This window comes from Erithacus rubecula (assembly GCF_903797595.1).
Source record: "Erithacus rubecula genome assembly, chromosome: 5".
Classification (NCBI taxonomy): Eukaryota; Metazoa; Chordata; class Aves; order Passeriformes; family Muscicapidae; genus Erithacus; species Erithacus rubecula.
Window position 1 is genome coordinate 26,423,025 of NC_136687.1, and position 17,984 is coordinate 26,441,008.

Sequence of the window (17,984 nt, forward strand, 5' to 3'; positions counted from 1 at the left end):
AGACTGTATTCTCACGTCTACTGCAAATTTCATCTAAGACTGAGAAAAGGCTAAAACCTAGCTGAGCAGAGGTATAACTGATAGATCTACCTAAAACACTCCTCATCATCATTACCGCTGGACTGGAGGGAAGGGAAGGTGGGGAGAGAGAAAAAAATATAGCCCTAAATGCCCTCCCTGCTGTTAAATGAGGTGGAAAACCCAAATCACTCACACATCTAACTTTCCTATTTAATGTGCATTAAAAAATATGCAAGCAAGACCATGCAACTCTATTTATATAAGAATGCAAATAAAGTTCAGCATTTCAAGCATATTTTTAAAAGACGAAGAAAAATGCACATGAATTTTTTTTATAGGTCTGGCATATTTTGATAAACAGAGTTGTCACAGTTTACAACTAAATAAATATATTTTAAAGATTATAAATTTTTTTACCTCTATTTCTAGTTCTGAGATCCTGAACACAGAACACTCCAGTGCTGGATACTGCTCTTTTCTTTTCTGAGGTTTTTCTTACCTTCTTTTATTTTTTTCCTCTTTTTTCCTTTTTTTCTTTTTTTAAAAAAAAAATTTCTTTGATAGCTCAAAGTACAGAAAGATTCCAAGACAGCCTTACCTAGATGAAGAGAATGAGGAATTCAGACATGACCTCCCTAAAATCTTTGGTCAATAGCAGAAGAAAAAAAGCCCAAACAACAAAATGAAGAAGCAAACAAACAAACAAAAGAGCCCAGTTGCAGCTAGCTCCTGCTAGCATAAAAGTTCAGATTTCGCTACTGAGATCATTGCTCTATTCTAAGCAGTTTTGCTCAATGTGTGATTCTAACAAAAACACCCTCTGCAGCTGGAGGGAGCCTTAGCTAAGCACGAGCCTGTCAAGCCTTTCCCAGTGACTTCTGTCTACTAAATTCAGACTGATGTTTTGTGAAAGGGGGCCTCAACAACCAGGCCCAGATTGCCTGAAAAGTATTTCCTGCCTTTGAGAGAGAGAGAGGGAGAGAGAGACAGCGAGCCTGCCTGCCTGCGCCAGGGAGGGAGCGCAGAAATGGAGGGAAAAGAAAACGTCAAGACCGACTGTTTCAAGGCACTCAGCTTTATACACTGCTGGCTATTTCTGCCAAAGAAAAAAAAATCTGTACTGCTGGCTACATAACGTAAAAAAGTTTTTGAACCTCTCCCTTCTGGATTTTTCCTCTAAAAAAATGCTTTATGCATCTCTAATGCTCATGCAAAGGTAACAGTAATCCAGAGCAACACAAGAACATTTCTGAAACACCTGGTCTTTGATATCAGGTAGTGAGAAACTTGGTCTAAACTTAACACATCACAGTGACAAAAGGTCGAGTACTATTCTGTTGAGCAAATATACACAGTTAGATAGATTCCCTTTAAAGACAAATGCTAAAAATGCTTTCCTACTCAAGAGAATAAGCTGGATCTGAGAAAGCGAATGCTACAGTTTAAACACAGTCATGTTGCAGGCAGTGGAATATGTTGCTTTACCTCTTTTGAGAATCCTCCAGAGTCACACAAATCCAGCTCTGCAAAAGCAAAAGGACAGACTCCATCTTGATCATATTAGTATTTTGCTGACATAAAACACTTGTAACTACTTCGTTCCAGTTTGACAGGGTGCCTGAATCATGTCTCCAGAGTAACCCACAGCATCTACATCCTTTGCTCTATACAAATTTAGTGAATATCGTCTGTTTATCTTTTCTGCTTTCTTCTGCCTTCTCTGAACGACTTCCTCTTAGCTGTTCCAGCCTGAGAACTTGGATTACCATTTGGTTTTGATTAAAACCAGACGGACAGCTCCGTGGAAGTTGGAGTGTAAGCTAATGGAAATTACTAGTATGGCTTTAATTAGTGTATTTATTAGTAACAAATATTAGCTATTCACGTAACAAATTCTACTAATAAACACATGCAAACCCCCATCTTTGGCCACTAGTTTCATATTTATTCACTGGTGAAATAACTTACTTTATATTTATTTCATTTAAGTCAGTGTGACTCATAATAGTAATCAACATGTACTTTTTTTTTTTACACTTTCTTTCAAGACAGAAAGTAGCGCTGTTGCTAAGTTTATTCGTCTTTACCAGGTGGGTCAATCATACATCACTTACTCTCTCTGGCCCCTTTGGCTGGTGTAAACCCTCTTTATTAATTATTGATCTGAGTAAACGTTTTTACAGCTATTGATCAGGTTATTCATTGGAAACTTTGGCCTTTGTCTGGCTTTCAGTGCGAGCTACAGAGGTAAGACACTGCAGATATTTTCATACAGAAAATGATGTCTGCACATTTACTGACCAGAAAGTCTGCATTCAGCAGGCCTGCCACAACTGGGACAGGATATTTACTCTGAAAGGAGATAGAGGATCTTCTTAATTACTATCTGCTGAGACATGAGTTTCTACCAGCCTCCAACAACTGTTTTTGACTGTTTATATAATGCCTTCATTAGCTCAATTGAATCTTTCCAAGGACATTTCTCAAGTCAAAGAAAAGCCAGCCCTGTAGGGCTGTCTCCACCTCCCACTAATATGGCCATATCTGGAGCTAATTTGTAAAGCTTTAGTTCCTGAGAATGTGGAACTTTGTGCTAAAATTGCTAAATTTGCCGAATGTGGTCTTCATTGTCACACATGTAATTTTATACATGCAGTTTTCAGCCTTCAAATTACAGTATTAGCTTTAAAAGTTAGTTGCAAAATTATGCAGGCCCAAATGGAAGTGGGTTTGAAATTTTTCCCAGTAGTTTCATGTACATGGATAGTGGAGGTAGACAGCCTTAAGTGGAATGACTTCCCAGCCTAACCTCTGCATCTTCAAAGACAGAGACCTTTGAAGCCCATAAAAGGAAGCAGCACATGTGCTAGTAAACTCAGCCAGAAGCACAGCCCCAGAGGTAAATAACTTTTCAGGATTATTTTTAACTACATTTGGCTACACTCAGTTCTGAATCTATAACTTTTACTCCACTGTGAAGTGTGATTTATACTATTTCCCTGCAAGATTTCAGTTTGGAATTTAGTGAATAAGTTACAAGCTGTGAAGGGGCACATTTTATTTGCAATTATGCAATTGCGCAAATTGCACAATTTTAAAATTTATGTTTATGGGAATAAAAATAAAACAAAAAGCCTTCAGTTTCCTTGCAGTTAAAATTTACTAAAACTTTTTTGCTTTATACTACCAAAAATAAGTGATGAAAATTTGAAACATACTGTTCCAAAAAAGTAAACAAATGTTTAATAATATAATTTCAATTATTTTTTTAAAGAATTATTTTCCTTTACCTAAGCTTCACTTAATATTCCATCATAAACCCTTGGCTTCAATTAAATATGGTGTTTTTGGTTTTTGTGTTGTTTTGTTTTTGTTATTTTTCCCCAGAAGCCAGTCACAAGGAATAAGCGAGATTGAAAAATTTATAAGTGGGGATATATTTAAAAGGTATGAGATTATTAGAAGTTGATCTCCTATGCAAAACTGTTTCAAAAAGAAAACATCAAATATTCTAGTGATTGATGAATAGCTGAAAAAGTAAAAAGACCATCATAGAAATGTCTGTGTTTTCCTGTCTAAAAAAACTGAGGACAGACTGTCTCCTAAATATCTTTTCCTGCTATCACATAGGCAGAAAGGAGGGGAATAATCAGAGTTTGAATACTTACTCAAAAGTGCTTCATTGAAACTTTAGAATGGTAGAATAGAGAGAACATGTGAAATCAGAACATTTGTCTGAAATCTGGATAATGCTGTTTGATCTCAAACAATAAATAAAACAGAAAAATTAAGTAGAAGAATGGAATACTAATGAGAAAGAAGGTATTCACTAATAAGGCCAGCACTTTCATTGTGGTCAGACTGACTATACTAAAATGATAGAATTTATTTTCTAGTTATTTCTAAGCTTAAATCAAACACAAAGGTGGTCTTTTTTCTTGGCACATCTGTAACTCAGAAAACTATAGGCTATATAAATCAGGTATTCAAACAACTCCAATTTTCATTTAGGTAATGTTAGGTGAAGAGTTATAAGATTCTATTCTTATTATGACTATATTTTATTTCTAAAATAATTATAAAATAAGAACAATGTAGAAAAAAAATCACACATAGATAATATTATTTATTCACAAACAACATATTTTTGTCATACTGGTATAAGCTGAGTACACTCCATGATATATTGCGGAAAGAGAAGCTAATAATATGCTATTTCCATGATCCTATATAAAATGAGCTACCAAAACAATTAAAAACTAAGAAGAATTCAGTGTAGTCAAACAATTTCTCTTGTAGCAGTACACAGACATTAATATAATGCAGATGTGCATATTTTCAGACACTCTTTATTTGTCTGAAGATCTGATGGTCTTTTCTAGACCTCAAACTATACATGGTGGTAGGCTCTTCCATAATTTAGTTCTTGCTCAGTCAAATCCCTACATAAAGAGAAAAGAATTTATCCAAATCTCGCAGTTGGTTTATTGGAAATTATTGACATAATATAGCTATGGTTTACTGAATCCAAAATTCAAGTAACTTCTGTGAAACAGTATCATCAGGGTTTGTGGACAGACCTAATCTGATCCTGTTCTCATGCTTAAAAATTAATCCTGTTGAGAAAGTAAAGGGCTGAAAAAAAAAAAGAACACTGGAGGTCTTACTCTTATTTGTCTTAAGAAGAAGTTGCCATATGTGTTACAGAAAAACATGAAAGCATTCACTATATCTTCCTTTTTGCCTAGAGACCATATTTAAATCTGATATATTTCCCCTTGAACCTGAAGAATAGGGAAAAAAAAACCCCACCCTATTTTGTTTAAGCACACCTGGTACTGCTAAAGGTACTGCAACACAGAGACAAACAGCTCCATTTTAAAAAATATTTTCAAACTTGCAATGTTTGCTTTTGCTTCACAGTGGAATTAGCTGATTTCATGAGGTATTGCATACTTTCACATTTCATAGGTATCAAGTACATGACTTTGTTCTTGCCAAGACATTTTGTGAAGATGTTTTGGATTTGATGACATCATCATGAAACACAAGAGGGAGCAAGTGCAGGGAAAGAGAAGCATCCATCAGGCACACACACAGTGGCATAACAGAATGGCTGGGGATCAGGCATGGGAGAAACACAGATTTCATGTACTAGCCCCATTCAGGGGCACGACCATGTGTCCTGTATCCTTGATAGGTCCCAGTGCACTGAATTGATGTATAAATGTGTTACACTAGGAAGTCTGAAAAAGGCTCTTTATTATTTACCAGTTGAAATACATTTACAAGTGACCATTTCAGAAAAATGAAATTAATCTTAATATATTTAAACTATGTTTATATGCACAATTCTTCACTGCCAAGACTTTATGAACAGGATACAATTGGAACTGATTGAAAAAATCCTCATCAAAATCACTAGGAGAAGCAATAATATTTATGTGTATTACTACGAGAAATAATGTTGGGATTTTTTAATAAAAAACACACCAAATAAAATAAACACCCCTTCTAAATATACAATTCATTTGGAATTTGCTAATTATATTTCTGCAATTTGGAATTGAGTTCGAATTGCCAAGGACTTTACTCAATAGTTTAGACAGAAATATTAAAATAATTTTTTAAATAAGCCCTTAGTCTTGTGTGTATTTATATACCTTCTTGTTCTCAATGAAATATTAATCAAGATTAAATCATTAAAAGATAAAAAGAAAGTTAAAGCTGTTTTTTAAAGGTTTTTATTCAAAGATTCTAACTTTTCCACAGAAGATAAACTCTCAAATCTGAGGTTGCTTTTGAGGAGGGTCCAAGCACCAAAATAATATGCCAAATAAAGATTAACATGGATAAAAAGAATGCAGTAGCTTCCCAAATAAATAGAGAAAACACTCAGGCAGATCACCTATTTTTAGAACTGTTTGTTCTATTTCCTGTTCTGGGATTTTTGATCATTAACATTCATGTTTGAATGATCAAAAGAAGGATTTTATTTATAACACAGTAGGGTATTTTAAGTGTGCCTGTCAGGGTTGACTACATTTTCCCTAACATGTATTGTTAGCCATTGTTCCAAACAAATGTCCCTTGTTTTCAAGTTTCAAATATTTGTAGAAATTTCTGTGTCAGTATTTAAAATACCTTTTCTTCACTAATATCCTTATGAAATCCTTTCAGGCTACTCTGTTTTGAAAGAGTAAAACATTTTAGAAATACCAGATATAGAAGCAATTAAATGTTCAAACTTTCCTCAGACTAGGTCTCAAGTATACCTGTTAGTGGACATGTTGGTTGATGCACACACCTTTTCTTGTGCTGGCAAATTGATGACAAAACCTGTAAAATTACAATTACTGCAGGCCCTATGGAAATAAGACCTGTCAAAGTCTAAAACTTCATGTTTTGAGACAACTAACACTAAAGTTCAGCAAGACATTGTAAAGCTATTTGGTTGACAGTGTTACACAATGATATAAACTGAAGCTAAAGTACATTTTCAAGAGCTCATCAAAGAATAAGTAGTTCTAGTCTCTCTAGAATATGCTGTCCAGATTTTGGCCTTGCTTCTACCCTTGAGTAATAGGTCAGTATATCTGTCATAACTTGGCAAGAAACTCAGAAAGCTGTTTATCTATATTTTAAATTTCCTGTTGTGAAGACTGTATCTTCAATTTTGGGGATATCTTTCAAGCAATTATTAGTTTTCAAATCAAGCCCCTGTGAAGACAATTTTTCTTTTAAAGAGCATAAATTTCAAACATGAAAATACATTAACTGCCCTCTGTTTTCAAGTACTGTACAAAAGTATTGTGGTTACAAGATGAATCAAAAAGGATATCACAGGTGCAGGGGGTATGTTTTAATTTCATAGAATTGAAAAGTACTGATAAAGTAGAATACATCTTGCATATGGTAAATATTAAGGATGGTGTCCTTAAACATTGAGTATGAGTAGACAATATGCAGCCAGGTTCTTCAATATTCTTCATCTCTCAGTGAAGAAAACTCTTTCCTTAAATCTCATATATACAAATATTGGAAGGATGTTGAAGTACACTTACTTGAAAAGTCACATTTTATTGCAGTTATTGTTCTTGTGATAGGATCAAAATAATTGCATTAAACTCAGAGAAGATACTTGCATTTAAAGTAGTTGAGGGTCCATTCCTATTGTTCCAGACTTGTGTGAGCTGTTTGGATTCATCATTCCTAATTGCTTTCAGACCTGTGGAATGCTGCTCTCTCAATGTGAGACAACGTCTGCTCAGGATAACTTACATGAGAATTTTCATACTTAGAACATTAGAATGGTTAAGGCTGGAAAAGTCCTTTAACATCATCAATTTCTACCATTAGCCCAGCACAACTGTGCTTCCTCACTAAACCATATCCCCAAGTGCCACCTCCATGTACCTTTTGAGATGTTCCAGGAATGGTGACTCCAGCACTTCCCTGAGCAGCCAGTTCCAATGATTGACAAACCTTTCAGACAAGAAAATTTCTCTAATAGTCAATCTAAACCTCCCCTGGAGGAACTCAAGGTTGTTTCCTCTCTCCCTCTACTGATATTGGTTTTGTGTTATCTCTGCATTTGTATTTACTATCAATTATTTTATATTTGTCCATCTATCTAAAATAAAAGAATATAAAAGAATATAAAGAATATATAAGAATATACAAGCTATTGATCCACCTCCTAACCTTCTTAGCGTGGCTGGATGCATAAGAGCATACAATAACCCCCAGGAGCTTATCATTCTTTCTCACTGTAATAACATGTAAATTTGTCATTGGTGAAACACAGTGGTGGAGAAACACAGGGCTCTGTTTTTTCTATTAGGATATGCACACTCTGTTTAACATTACTACAGAATCCATAAAGTTTATGCAAGCTCTGTCTTTATTTTTTCTTTTGCAAAATACCCTAAAAATGTACTCTTTTTGTATCACTTTTCATTCCATTACTAACCTGTTTCATCCTCAGAATCAATAAGAAAATACTAATAATGCTAATATGCTTGTTCTTAAAACAGACCAAGCAAGGCTGTTTGTGTTTCCTGAGAAAATACTTGGGAGACAAACATAATTATTACTGTTTTCTTTTAGAAACCACCAGTTACTCAAAATAAACTTAGACTTGCCAAACAATAGGGAATATTGGCTTACTTCAGACAGATTCCTTCCTTGCATCATTTTATTTAATATCATTAACCTTTGCTATGCTGACTTAAAGAAGTTTGCATGATCACTAGAAGGAAGACATTTGTCTTTAGACATTCTAACTGTGCAGATAGTAACCATAAAGATAAATGAGACTTTGTGGGAGAACACTCCACAGCATAACACCTTACTAATATTACAGATGCAAAATTAGTAAAAAATTAATAATCTTAACATGCTAAGCACTTACTAACTAACTTGTTACTAGTATATTTTACCAATGTACTAAAATATTATCAATACTTTAATAATATCACAGAAGTAAAAAGCGTCTAGGGTGAAAAGATATGCACTAAGCATAATTTAAATATTTGTACCAAAAGTATTTATGAAATTGCATGTTGATCTTTAATCTTATTATATTTTATTCAGAATTCTGATGAGTTAAGGAAGGTCCCAATTTGTCACTCATATTAGTTAGGGTGGCATAGTGAGAATGACCTTTCTTCCATCTATACATAGACATATCAAGGGCTATTAAACAAAGATACAAACACTGGGTTGAGTTTCTCATCTAAACTTTTGATGAAACTGGGGGACTGAAGTCAAGAACTAGCAGAGAAATTCTACAAGTGAGATGGTCTTGTTCTTATAATCTTTCATGACTGGTCACTCCTGGAATCTGCCTCTGGCCACTGTATGACACAGAATATTGGGTCTTACCTTGCTGTACATCATTCTTATGTACTATCATTCTTACGTCATCTTTTCTTATGACTGTCCTTGTACAGAATATCCTATTCAAATTGAAGAAAACTCAACATTTCTCACAACCTTATGCCTGTTTCTATTTTCCCCTTGGAGAGACATAAGTAAAAGCTGAAATGTAATGTATTTATTAGCATTTAAGTTGATTATTTTGTCTTCTTCCTAACATACTTAAAATAGAGAACACAACTTTTTTATGACAAAAAAACCTTTTTACAATTTTTTTTCCTGGTTGATCTTTCTGGAAATAGAATACAGTAAAGCTTGGGTCTGCTAGAACTCAGAGAAGAGATATAAGCTTCCATATTTTATTAGACAGATGATCACACTGTAATGAGCTGTGGATGAGGTTGCAGTGGCAGGAATGTGTTTGATCACTCCAACATCTGGGCTGGTGCTGTCAAGTCTGCCTGTTTCTCTCTCCCAAGTGAGATGGGTTGACTCTGTGCAGATGCAAGGTGAAGGTAACTCCTCATGCCTCTTCCTGCAGGGGATGTAAATTTGTTCATCTCTCCCAGGGAACTAATTACGTTTTCCAGTGGAAGACTTCCTCCAGCCAGATAATGCTGGGAGAAAACAACCTGGCTTTTCTTCCTTCTCCCTCTCTTTTCCCTATTTCCAGCAAGTATTAAATTGCAATGATAATTAGAAGGATGCAGTGATGAGAATAAGGAGGGCATCAATAACAGCAGCAAGTTTTTCAAACGTGGTTTCCATCCAGGAATGGGACAGGACTGTACTGGGAGAGTGCAGTATCTTAATTTTATTAAGGGATAAGAGTGTGTGCACATTTCTTTTATAAATATGAACAAAGCATATCTGCAACACAAGCACCAATTGGTTTGGGAGGGTACAACCATAAGTTATGTACCAGTGCAACCACATTGTATACATCTCAGCTTATGCTGAACTAGATATTTCTTTTCCTTTTTTAACTCAACAAAACTCAAAATCCTTCAACATTTAAATTAAAACCAGAGGATTTGGTGGTTTCTACATTAATCTGACCATAGAACATATAAAGAAAATAAAATGCAAGCAATGTCTCCTTGAGATGAAATAAAATATGTCATGTGCACTGCTGATGACTACGAGTTAAGTTTAACATTTCTGCACACCATTTAGTTAGTTCAGTATTTCACTCTCTAGGAACAGCAGTCATAATTAGGGGAGATTTCTTATGGTATTGTCTCTTAGTTTCTCAGTGTCTAAAAAGCTTTGAGCTCTCACAGAATACTCTCAGTAGCTTTCACTCCCCTACTCTCCAAGGCAAGTTTTCCTAAACTGGCAGCAACAAGCCAAAATTTAAAGACAAGACAGATGTATGCAACTCTGAATACATCTCACTAATCTGAGAAACTGACCACAAAGAGAAAGGAGTTTGAAGAAAGATCTGGGTCTAAACAACTTGGTTTTAGCAAACGAAGAAGACTAAGCAACCAACATGAATTGGGATTATTAGGAAAAAAAAAAAAAAAAAGGAAAAAAGGACTCACAGACCACAATTTTCATGCACATTTTTCTAGAATAGAAATTAGTTTCACCCTAATTTTATTTTTAAAAACTTCCTTATTAGTTGTTTTTAACATCTAATACCATGGAAAAAACTAGAGAGAGACATGCTTTGATTCTATTCCTATAAAATTTTATGTGCTGGCAAGAGTTCCATTTTTTTCAAAAATGCCTGTAAGCCAAGACTATCAGTTATTCAGTCTTTCATGCAGCACTTGATGTATTAGTGTCTACATGATCTTGTGGTCTATTTAGTCTGGTCTTAGGCCATAGTTCTTAGGTATGCATTGGTGAGTAGTGTCCAATGAAAAAAACCCTGTAGAGGTCAGGAGCTGAGGAAGTGAGATCTACATTATATGCATTTCAGAGGCTGTGTTTGTTTAGCTAGTGGGGTGCCCTGGGCTGGATGTATTAGGTGTGCTCCATGTGATGCAGTTTACTTTCATCCACGTGCTCCTAGAGGCTGCTATTAAAAATAGTAAATAGGAATGACTAGGAGATTTGCCTCAAAAAAACGCTTTGGATTTGTACTAATCTACTAATATATATTAGGAATCTGGAAAAAGAGGAAACCTCAGTAAGGGAGTTCTGCAACAATCCTTCTCAAGGGATGCTTTAGTTAGTTTTACTGGTTTTGTCAAGGGTAGGTGGGAACTTAACCTTTATTGATCTTGATTAGACACTAGAGTAGTTTGCTAATCTTTCTTTAAAGATTAGCATTAAAGATTTTATTGAATTCATTATAAATACCACTATGATATTTTCCCACTAAAACTGCATTGCTGATTCTGAGCAGAAAACAAGATCACATACAGCTTTCATCTTGAAGGGTTTCCACTTCCCTTTTTGCAGAATAAATATTCTATTCATCCCTTGCTGATGCTTTCTTCCTCTTTCCATTCTTGATATTTTCATTGGCAGTATTTAGTTCTTGAATGGTATTCTAAAATAGAGAACATTTCTCCAAATTTAGCTAAGTAAGACATTTTTTCCCTCTCTCTCACATTCCCTACTTTTCTTAGTCTGACTACCATGATTGTTCAGAGTTTCCCAGCTGCTAGTTCTTCTAGAAGTGGCAAAACTGACAATTATAAAGACTGTTTTCACATGTTTTTTCAAGACTACATGTTTAACTTGAGCAAAACCATGCTAAGCACAACAGTAAGCTATAAGTGTTTGTAATATTTGAGAAACAATCATTTTTTTCCTCAGAGAAGCAAACTCAAATTACAAGGGACAAAAGAAACAAAACCTACCAGGATAAATAATAGCATTATGTGTAGTTTTTTCTCATCATAAGAGTAAAGGAAACTTAAGATAAATATCCCATCATTTATAAAACAACTCCAATTAGGTTTTCTGTATAAACAAATTTTAAAGTTGCAAGGGACCTCCCCACTGAACTAATTAGATAACTGTGGAATTTTTTCTTTGAAACAAAAGTTTGTGCTGATAAAACAATCCAAAGTGAACATCAACATACGGTACAAGTCAGCATTGCTTGTAAAACTATTTTAAAAAATCATTGCTTGATTTACTAATTAGATTTTTATAAATGTCAAAGGAACAGGGAAACTGCATCCTGTTACAAAAGTGGGCAAAAAAGGAAAAAGTGTATTTTTTAAGTCACTTGAGAGAAGATGGTAATGAAAAGATACCTGACAAACTATACATAGCAAATATTTGTGGGGAAGATCAAAGAGTAGTAACATATAAGGGAAAAAAAAATACCAGCTATGTCTCTTCAAAAAGAAATGAGGTAAAAATAAAAGGAAGCTAAAAAAAGGAGTATATGCTCTGTTAAGATCTGAGGACTCCAGCAGTTTTGTTCACCTAAAACTGATTGGTATCAGACCTGAAGATTCAGCAGATGACATATTTAGGGTAAAAAAACAGGAACTGTTTTATTCTGCCTCCCATGACAAACTGATATTCAAAGGTAACATAAGGTAAAAGAGATATACATAATCAAGTGAAGAATTTTGGATAGCCTTATTTTGTCATTTGATTGATAAAAGAAGAAAAATACAAAATTATCAATACTTGATATGAGTCCAACTTTCATGTCCTTTACTCCATACTAGATTTGTAAGATTAGTTTACATACTGGAGAAAGGAGAGAATAAAACCAGCTTTTCTGAGAGAGAGGCAGGCATCTGGAATGCTTCCAAGGTATCAGAGAAATTTTTCAAACAAAACTTCCAGGTGTTCAAAGTGATAAATACATCAAGGACATGTACTCTTTTACATGGAGTTTCCATTTCCAATTGTTTCCTCTTTCCATTTGTTCCTCTTTCCATACTATGTTAAGTAATGTAGACATACAAATATATATCAAGATAAGGTATACCAAACACTGTTATATCCACTGATTTCTACAATGCTTTTTTTGTAGTTTCTCTTGTCTTTAATATATCAAATTTTGCATTGGAAAGGGACAGTATTTTTACAGTAGACATGAACTCTTGTGTGTCTAACCAGGATCAATGTTTTAATTGTCTTGGCTAGGCTCCCAGGCATCCTATTTTCAGTGAACTCACCCTTTCAATTATGTGCCAGCTTAGTTTTAAAGATGATATTATGGTAAATTATCAGTTACTTGGTTTTATCTGTGTGTTAAGGAGACATGGTATTTATTTTCCTTCCTTACAACTCAAGATAGTAGGTATTGATCCCATGCTGACTGTCGTAATTACCTAGAAGACACCTAAAAGCAAAAGTTAAGAACTTAACAGGGATAGCACAAAGTTATTATGCCAGCCTAAGGGGGATTCAAAGCAGAGCACAAATAGAAACACTGAAATATGCAGTTCTGCATATCTGGGTAACCCACAAAGCACATTAGTTATAATTTCTAAAGATCAAAGTGGTTTTTAAAATCTTTTCTCCATCCTGCAGCTAAAAAGGATGAGCCTTCTCACAAAACTTCTCCTTTTGGAGAGAAGGTGTTCCTGCTTCCATAGTGGCCCTTGTGATTAAAACAGTTTGAATAAACTGTGTATTTTATCAACCTGATAGGATGAAGACTGATCATTTTAATCAGTACTACCCTCTTAGATATACTGCCCACATTCACCTGCTTCCTAGATGAACTTGAAGGAACAAGGGAAGAAAATCTTTGTACCAAAGGACTGAAAGGAAAATCTGTAAATTATTATGACCAAGTCTGACACAGAGTTCTGTTACTGCAGCAGGGTTCCTAATGGAGAACAACTAGAAAAAAAATACTTAAGAATGCATGGGAAGACAAGTTCCTTCTGAAAAGGAACTGCAGTGATGCAAAACAAGTTCTTCTTCAAAGTGCAACTGTACCACTTGAAACATTTCAGCACCTCATTAACAGCTTTATAGCTAAATACCTATCTATAATGGTTTACATTTATTTTTGTCACTGACTAAAATTTTATAATCAACTCCTTCTATATTAGTAATAAACTGGGGGGAGGAGGGCTGGAGGTTATATTTTTAGGTTAGGTCATTCAGAGAAAATTGTCATATAGGTTATAGTAATATTTTTGAGAAGTAAGCAACCCAAGTAACACAAATCTTAAGACTTGTGAATCTCAGCACTTTAAGCTACATTCCTCAGTAAGAGAGAAACCCTCATGAGTCAGAGCAGCTGTAATAAAGGACTGTGATGCCTAGATAACTCTGCTGAGAAAGATGTAATTCCATTGGCATTTCTGAGGACATGACAGATATTAGTAAAACATAGAATGATAGATCTAGATTTATACTGCAATTTATTTATGTCACAGTTAGAAATTAATACAGTAAGTGATTTACAGTAAATACAACTCAAGAAACTAAAAGTTTTACCAAAACACATTTCTCTTTTAAGCAGAGCTATTCAGCTAGAAGAATGCATAACTGAATTTCTCCTTCCACACTTGCAGTGCAGAAATTTAACCTCATAAGCAGATGGAAGCAATCATATATCACATGGGATTTGAGAAAACTAGAAAAATGAGCTGGTCTGCAAGATGAAAAATCCTGAGACCAACTGAGTTATAAACTCAGTGTTCAGGTCTAGTTTCTTAGTTCATGAGATTTTGCTCACATTGCAATAAAGTTCTCCCATTCCAGCATAGTTCAAATTGGAATCAGCACATTTAAAGCCTATTGGAAGATTTGGAGATTAATCCTGATGTACATAACTAAATGATCTCCCAATATCACCCTTTGAAAGATGATAATTTTGGGGGGCAGACCTTCAATCCTAAAAGTTTTCTTTCCCACCTTGAGCTCTCCCCCCACCCCTCCCCCGCCACTCCCTGCTGTTTTGGGGTTTTAAAATATTTTTTCCTTTTAATTTTTTTATTTTTTCTTTTTCCCAGGTACCAGTATTTATAATTCAGGTTTAGTCTCTACTTTGTAATGGAATGAGTTTGTTAATTTAATACTTCACAACTTGCTTCATTTGTCCAGTCCAAAGAAACCCTAAAGGCTCCTGCCCATCTGAAAGATTGTCAGAGGATCCTGTGTGGGTTTTCTGCTTGCTGTCCAATGTTCATACCCAGGCCATGTGAATCCAGAATCCACGGAGGTCTTCATTCTCCATCAGTGACTTGACTTTGCTGCCTGACTAACAGCCAGAAGTTGAGTCAGTGCAAAGGTTAAACAGAACAAGGGAACACTATGGGAACAGCAAGGAAGCTTCTCAAATCCTCAGGATTAATTAATGATGAGAGAATCGGGAGAAAACATTTGCTTTTTGTAGGCTCTCCAAAAATTCATGAAGTACATTGTAGAGCATAGGGTACAGGGTCAGTCCTCTATCAGATGAATTTGAGATTATAGTTTCTTTTAATCACTATTTTCAACCAGTTACTTTTTTCTTCAAACTTAGATGGGAGAAAGAGAGGACAAGCAAAGTCTAAACATGTCAGATCATAATCAGCAGCAACAGATACCAGACATACTTCACCTCACCATAACTTTTCATCAGTCCAGTCCAGCCATGCTTTTCAATTATGGATTTATTTTAAGCTCCAAAATTCATATGGGTACACAGTGTGCAACACTCACACATCCTGAAAGACCAGGTTCTGTAAGTACCCATCAAACTCCACAGATGCCAAAGAGCATGTTGAGCTGTGTTGGATTATACCCAATAACACATTTAGATTCCCATGCTATGAATCATGCTGTGAATCAAGGCCTAGTTTGGTGTAGCACAGCTAGCTTTGTTTTCCTGAAGAAATTACTGTTTAATGCAGAAGAAAGTACATAAATAGGGACTGTACAGAGGAACAGGAGGTTTCCAAACAGAAGCATAAACACCACACATTGGCACAGAACCTACTACCTGCTATTACTGGAAGAAAAAGTAATTCCTTTGCATTCTTAATTCATAAATAACTTTCTTAGAAGATCTCTTGTGCATGGCAAAATAAGGTCTAATGTAGAACGATTTTGTGACATGAATCATAGATTGGCAATGAGGTTATGAACTGCCAATGGTAATGATGGTAATCATATGTTAGTTTGTCACATGATGCAGTTGATGTGGCTGAGTAAAATTCAGTAGAATAAAGCTATAGATTTTATAAAAAGTGTTTAGTAAAAAAAAAAACAAATTAACAATTTAAGTGTATTACATATTATGCATTTTAACACATAGCTTGCCTGTGTCATCTCTTAGAAGATACTTTCAAGACATTTGCACAAAGCCTTCAGTGTTGTTCAAAATGCAAGGACAGGAATGCAATTCATTTTAGGGAGTAAGGTTCTATTAGCAGTTTGGAAGATAGGATGTAGAGAGCTCTGTGATACACAGTATTCAGTGTTATGTCTAGCTTCATAGTTTGTTGTATTACTGGAACTTTTAGAGAGGTAAGAACAGAAAGCCTTTAGCCTCCTATGCTATTCAGTTCTTCTAAAGTAATTTCAAAGGAAAAGTTTCACTATCAAGTTTTACAATACTGAAGATATTTTAGACAAGTTTTACATATTTTAATGTTTTAACTGAATTTTTCAGCAGGCACCATATTCCTGAAACACTCTGGGTTTTAGAATAGCTATCTGTGGAAATATAAAAGCACTGCACTGTCAAATTAATTCCAGATTTAAGGTAAGTCCAGAAATTTATGCAGAAATTTACCTCCATGACCTAGTTTATTTATTACATAAAAACAATATATGTAGCAAATAAACATAATGTACAGAATAAATTTCCCTAACTCGTCTCCTGAATTTGAGTTCATTGATTGATGAATTTCCTGGCAAAGAAAATAAGTTTGATGAGATTATCAGGAGTCTGTGACTCTGATTCTAAGAGAAGATTTGGTTGGTATAAATTGACACTGCTGTATTTTAAGGGTCATGAGAGTCTGACAATGAAATTATTTGATGAGAGTGAGGGTGCTGGAAGACAGCAGCAGAAATGACATAAGAAGAAAGTAAAACTAAGTGAGCTGTTGCTGGCAGTGTTTGTTCCTAAGGTGAATGCAAGAGTTTTACAGAAGACATTGCAGCCTAAAAAGGTCTCTTTTACTAAATATAAGCATTTCCTCTCTCTTGGATTTCCCTGTTAGGCAATGGCACTTAACTCAAGAAACAGGAGCCAAAGACACAAATTTTAAGGCAACAACAACCTAATGAGGAAATACTTTGTTACATGTTTTTCTTCAATGGAGCAGCCTCTGAGCCAACTACAAATACATTTTAAGATTGGTACCAATTAGTATTAACTGTTTAGTAGTAGCTGCAATGTAGGTTATTGGTATTGAATTAGATAATTTTCCAAAGTGTTCATAAAAATTCAATATTAATAATATTCACATCAAATCTTTTTGCAAATAAACACAGAATGGCATATTTTAATATTTTTTTGCATTAAGTTCCTATGTTGAATGAGAAAATGTCTTGATGCATTTCCATCTTCAGAGCCACCATAAAATTAGAATGGCATTTTGTAATTTTATCCAGTGTAATTGAACCCCTGAGTTGCAGTGTCACCAATGATAAGATTTTAATGTTGAAATGAAGTTTCTATGAGGCATGCACAGTTGCAGAGAAATAACCCAAAATATACAAGCTAAAAAAGCACACACAAAACCATTCCCCCATCCCTCCTCAAACACATCTATTCCAAGAAGAGCATAATGTTAAATATCCATCCTTTAACTATGCCAGTGTGGTTTTGTGGTTTAATATACTATAGTATGTGAAAGGTGAAATAGAGCTATAGCAAATATTTGTCTGCATGCCCACAAAAAGTTAAATATACCCAAATATAACTACCTCACTAAATCATTCCAAAGCCCATCACCAAAAAATACTGGAGGATGAGCTCACTCACAAGTGAGCTTTTATATATATACATGTGTGTTGGTTTGTCTTCTCCCCCTCCTCCTTTGGACTATGGAAGTCCAAAAAATCTCATGTACACACAACATCTGGGCAATGCCCACACTCAATATGAAGTAGCACAGACATCTGTGACTAATATCCAGATCATTCCATTTGTTGGACTCAAGACAATAAAAACGGTGGATAAGGTTTAAAGAATTTTTTTG

General features: G+C 34.9%; 1 protein-coding gene across 4 annotated transcripts in view; it reads right to left on the reverse strand.

The window, feature by feature from the left end:
- Positions 1-17,984, reverse strand: part of DLC1 (DLC1 Rho GTPase activating protein) — a 246,650-nt gene that overhangs the window by 212,649 nt on the left and 16,017 nt on the right. Inside the window, exon 1 of one of the 4 annotated variants that reach the window (XM_079305346.1) lies at positions 1,507-1,649. The exons of 1 other annotated variant lie outside the window; for it this stretch is intronic. The gene's annotated coding sequence lies outside the window, so the exon portion shown is untranslated. Of the gene's footprint in view, positions 1-438; positions 565-619; positions 894-1,506; positions 1,650-17,984 lie in introns of those variants that run through there. 2 more of the 4 variants (XM_079305347.1, XM_079305345.1) reach the window with 2 other exon arrangements.